We start from the raw sequence: 5,747 nt of genomic DNA on the forward strand, positions 1-5,747 counted from the left end.
TTCAGGGTAAGACCCAAATCCCCTTTGTCTAAAGCAGATAAAGTGCTTAATTTCACAATATCTCTGCAAGTTCTTGGTCTCAAATCTCAGAAAGGCCATCTTGCTCATAACTAAAACGTATGTAGCTATGAAGTGAAAAAGGAACAGCCACTTGACCATGCAGATAGACTGCTGCTTAGGCACCAATATAAATGAAAATAGATTGTTCACCACCTATGAAAGAGTAGAAGGTAAGATTGCTTCATATATAAAAGTCAAAGCAGTTCATTGCAACTCTGCAGCTGTGGCAAATGAAGCAGACTTAGAATGTGCTTGTAAAAAAACCATTAACAATTACCAACTGTTTCAAAGCCGTCTCTCTCCTCCTCTTTTATGAACGTTTCTTAATTAGATTACTTTCAAATGTGGTTACTAGTTAATGAGAACCTTCAAAAGAAAACAGGGTTAAATTGACAAAGACTGTAAAAAAAAATAACTTTTTTTTCCCCTTTTTAATCCTTTTTGCAAAACAAACTGGCGTTTCCCCTATTTTCCCAACTTATTTTACAGAAGTTAGCGGTCTCAGAATGAGCATGTGCAGACAGGCAAGAAGACAGAGTTTGGTACAAATATACCCACCCCGTCAAATTTTCATTCTCAGGTGGTCAGCACAGGCACATTAGTGCAGTAAAAGGGTAAATCCTACATTAGCCAGAGTTTGTTACAGGGCAGTAAGTATTTATCACTCATCCCTTTAAGCTCACTTTCCCAATAATGCAAATGCAGGGCTACCTACCAACTTTGTGTTGCCTGTTGCACATTTCTATGAAAAACTGTGCTCTTGATGCACATGTAAGAATTACTTAAGCTTCTTTAAACAGGTGCAGGTTGGAACTTTACTGACTAAAGCACACAGAGCAGGGAATAGAAGCTTTTTCCCCTAGACACATTTTGATTGAAGGAAGCCCAAGAGGTATAATGCTGAGGAGCAAAGAAGACACTTTCTGTTACTGGAATATATCCTAAAGCAAGTGGCTTTGCAACAATTGGAGGGGGGGGTGGGGTGGAACAGTAAGGTGCATGGAGGCCATTAATTTGCCAGGAGGGCACTGCGGATATAAGAAACAGCAGGGAAGAGTGGGGCATCAGGGAAAAGTTAGAAAAGCATTGAACAAACATGATGAGCTGGCAAGGTATAGAAGGAAGTAGGGACAAAAGCCTAATTGAATGCTTTGAAGTTACATTGAGTGTTAGAAAAAAGGCAACTGGTTCAGAAGCCTAAAATGGCCTAAGTACTAAGATGGAAAAGTCAGTAATAGAAAAGGGGAAAAAAAAATCCTTGATGCAGCTTGATGGGATGAGGGAGAAAGAAGGAAACCAGCAGACCTGCAGGTTACAAAAACTGCAGATATGCTTGTGTTTCTCCAGGTATATCCTTTTCTTTCTTCTTCTTGAAAAATCTATCTAGACTTGGAGGGCTGTTACAGCATAAGGATTTGATATTTCTGGACTGTGCTCAACTTGGTAGAGGCACCAGGAGCTCCAAGGATCCTCCTGATCCTACAGAGAGCCCAGGTCAGTAGCACCACACAGGAAGCTGATCGTGCCCAGCAATGTCATTTTTACCATGCATGACTTGTGTGGTTACTGTGTGCTCTGCATGATGGATGTGACACTTCCAGAAAACCACAGCTGGAGGCAGGGTGCAGCATACAGCAGCTCCACAGCGCGTGGGCTTCTTTAGATAGGTCCTAGGAGGAGTCAGGGTGGGAAGCAGGGACAGCCTTGATCAGAAGCTAAGCGCAAGAAGAGGCAGGTATTATCTCATCTGTACTTTTAGGAGTTTGACATTACTCCCATTATAATAAGTGGGATAAAACCTGAAAAGAGTCGCAATGTGCAAGTGTCCCTGCGCCTGCACCGAGTCAAGGGATAAAAGGATCAGGATTCTCTGGGGAATGCCAGAGTTTTGTTTATTAACATGGATGGCAGGGGCAGGCAACTGAGGGTAAGAGAAGTTATGATGGCAAAACACAGGAAGGGAAGACAACACAGCATGCCACTTTTCAGTGGGATGTTTAATTGTAAGGTAAGTCAAATATTACCTCTCAGTTTCAAGATTTTCTGTGCTTTCCTATGTATATATGTACACATAGATATATAGGTAGTCCTTCAAATGCTTAGATATAATTCAATAATTTATTAGAAAGTTCTTCCCTGGTACTTTGCATGTTTTACTCCCAAGACAGGAGAAAAAAAGGTGGAAACAAAACTGTTCTCAATACAAATCAGATCAGCCCCTTCAGTTTCTTTGTTATGGTAATTGGTAATTACGGGAAGAAAAAAAAATTAATTTAAAATGAAGATTGCTCCAAGTACCTTCTCTACATGTGACCTGTCAGCAGCCCACCTCCTGGTGATATGTATACTGGAGGTTAGAACAGGTCACAAAAGCTCTGAGCAGCACCAGGCACCAGTCTTTGCGCCTGCTTTCCCCAGTACCTGGGGAAAAATGCAGGGACTGAAGCAGTACTGAGACCTGGAACAGTTACAGTGGGGACTCAACAGGAGGCAGCAATGTGGTGATGAGTCCCTGCCTGGTCTTCCTCGGACCTCATTTTTTCATAAATAAAGGAACAAAGGAAAATGCTTGATGTGAAAGAAAATTCCAGCTGGCTCTGGGTGCCTGACAGCATGTATAGGTATGCTGAAACAAAAATGCAGTCTCTCAGAAAATGTAAAACGGGCATTCCTGTGCACTCCATGATGGTGTGAACAAATCTGCCAAGAGGTAATAAATTAATGTCAGTAGTCACCAGCCTTAAGCAAATACACTTCACTGGTAACTGAGTGAACTACAATGCAGTCAGAAATCTGGGTGGTACCATTTTATAGGACATTGCATTTTTCCCTAAAACTTCTAAATGTAAAGGTAGAAAACATTGCTGTGAGTTTTCAGTGGAAAATACCTAGCAAACATGCCACACCAACAGGAGATACTGCTAGCTGGATCAGAGCAAACTCAGGGTAAACTCTTATTTCCACTAAAAGCCTGAGTAGCATTCTATACAGATAATGTAAGAAAATTTAACAAAATCTTCCATTATCAAGACTTTCTAGAGTGCAGCAAACCGTTCATTGTCCTTTACAGGTAATTTCTTTGTTCTTATATTGTTAAATGAGAATTGCATTGGTGTTATCGCCGAAACTTTTTAATCTTCTTTTGCTTTATAAGATTTTTAAGAGTTGTTTTAGTGCTCCTATTAATTCTCTCCTTTATCGTAAAATCAGTTACAGGATTGCACTCTCCTGCTACATATAATGAATGCTATGTGTTCGTGTAGGAGTTTGAGTCAAACCTAAAGGAATGATATGCGAGCTCATGTGGGAACTTCTGAGTGTGCTCTGGACATGAAAAAATAGCTACTACATTTCAGCTTTTGGTCCTTTGAGCCCCAGGTGAGAGCTGCCAGACTCAGAAGCTGAGGCTGAGGCTTCTCCTCGCCCCAGTCAGTGATGCAGGAGCGTGGGCGCAGCTGCCTTCACCACTTTCTGCCAGCAGACGGGAGGCGAGGCCTACATTTGGTTTCCAGCTCTGTAGGGTTAAACGCCTGAATTGACCCACGTGTGTCCAGTCACAAACTGAGCAGGATTCGGAGTATCTGGATGCTTTGTCCAGAACCCCCTGGGAGGCTGCTAGGAAGGGCAGCAGTCGCTCTGGCTGCCTACAGAGGCCCAGAGGCCACGGACAGGCACCCTCTGCCTGTGGTGCTTGCAGGCAGGTCAGATGTGCAACGTACCCGTGCTGCCTGTGTCTGCAGCTGAGGTAATGCTCTTGAAACGCACTCAGGCCACAGCTCATGTGGCACATCGTGCTTGTCCTCATACTTCTCCATACTTCTTGCTGGCTGGTCTTAAGGCAACCCCATTTCTGTGCCCTTGCTCTCTAGAAATGCGTGTTGTAACACACAAGCCTCAGTCCTTGCAAGCTTTTGCCATTTATCTGTGTGAAGGTTTATGGTATTTCTAAGGTATAAGCAAACACTGTGCATTAGGTCATTACTTTTATAGACTCTAGCATTCTGTGCAAAATCACATTCACACTTCATTTACCATATCCCACAGCTCCAGAGAAATCAGGACTGTTTGTTCCAAGCCACGTGAAGGTAAGCGAGAGCAGAGATGGAGGGGGCTGGCAGGCGGTGCCTAGGAGTATGTTAAAGGAAGTTTGCACACCAATAAATACGGGTATATCTGTTACAGATGTATCCGGAGGCTGCATTAAAAAAAAAAAAAGAGGCGACTGTACGTTTGCAGGTCATAAAGCTTCCTAAAGTTATTTAAGAAACATAACACTGAAATTGCTTCTTCTGCCTTCATGAAGATTGGGTGCAATGATAGACTGAGGAAAGCCATTGCCTCTGCTCAGAGACAACTTACACTTTCTAAGTGGCTCATGAACAGCTGAAGTCAACCCTGGTCATACCAATGAGAGCACAGTCAATAAAGATAATTGTGTTTGTTTAGCACAGAAGACTGGAAGTATAAATGAAGAGTACAATGGAAGAGCTTGCTGGGAGCCTGGACATCTTTTCCAAGGGCAGTCCTGACATTTTAGCGTGAAAAAGTCATTATAAATTGTAACCAAAGGCAAAAAAATGAACTTTTACTCTATTTAAAATTTCTGGGAAACCTTGACTTCATAATTAATGATCTTCTCACTTGAGTCATGTTTGAGCATTTCATTTTGATGTGAAAAAAAATTACTTTTCTTTTCTTTTTTTGGTTAGCTTCATTACAGGTGTCATACTAAATGCAATGTAAATTCCCATAAAACACTTAGTGTGAATTTATTCTGCCTAAAATCTATTGTGCCTATTTTTGACCTGTTGCAAACAGGACCTCTTTAAGAACTCATCACATTCCTGAAGCCTGGTATCTTGTCTGTATATAATAGAGTTAAACTTAAGGCTTTCTGGGCAGTTTATTTACTCAGAGGGTCAGACTATTTCTCTGCAGGAGCACATCCTGGGAGAGAGAGGACAGATTATTGCTATGCCTTCTGACCTTTTAGGCTTTCTTGAGTACTAATTTGCAACTTCTTTAGTCCCTCTTGCTTCCATTGTTTTGTTTGTTTGTTTGTTTTAGTGAGCATGGGGAAAACTGTTGTATTATGAAATAACAACAAGATTCAAGTGGGTAATAATCAACAGAGAGTAGCAATGTGAATATGTGCTTAAGCAACACAGCAAGAACAGCTTAAGTTCTACTTCCACTGTTTATATATCTTAAAACCCTAATGAACTTCCCAGCACTGTTTTTGGGACTACAAAGTAATTTTGTTCTGTGAGCTGAGTGAGGCCAAGCTGTGTGTGGGGACATCATACCACAATACATAAAGAAATGGTCAGAACAATAGTCAACAAAAGCATTCCTGCCACACAGCTTGCCAAACCACCAGGGTGTCTCCTGGAAAGACAACACTGATCAGGTGCATCAGAAAACACCTCAGTGAAAGTGTTTGCAATGTGGAATTGGTTGTATTTCACTTTCAAAGAATACCCAACTGATTTAAAGTGTTATTTCTTACAACATGTTAACATACTATTTTGCTTTAAAAATACACTAGATTTTTTATTTTTATTTATTTTTACAAATATATTTATACACTATTTGGATGTGTGTGTGTTTATAAAATCTAAATGTGGAGTAGTGAGACTTATTTTTTGACAATAATTTATTAGATTTTACCTTTCATTCTTTTAATT

General features: G+C 40.9%; 1 long non-coding RNA gene across 1 annotated transcript; it reads left to right on the forward strand.

Moving 5' to 3' along the window:
* The first annotated feature begins 979 nt into the window (after positions 1 to 979).
* On the forward strand, positions 980 to 5,097 carry LOC110353708 (uncharacterized). Its single transcript, XR_002404506.4, has 3 exons — positions 980 to 2,068; positions 4,105 to 4,145; positions 4,243 to 5,097. It is a non-coding gene; the product is annotated as an uncharacterized lncRNA (long non-coding RNA).
* Positions 5,098 to 5,747: the final 650 nt, after the last annotated feature.

The sequence above is a fragment of the Anas platyrhynchos genome, chromosome 2, assembly GCF_047663525.1.
Source record: "Anas platyrhynchos isolate ZD024472 breed Pekin duck chromosome 2, IASCAAS_PekinDuck_T2T, whole genome shotgun sequence".
NCBI lineage: Eukaryota > Metazoa > Chordata > Aves > Anseriformes > Anatidae > Anas > Anas platyrhynchos.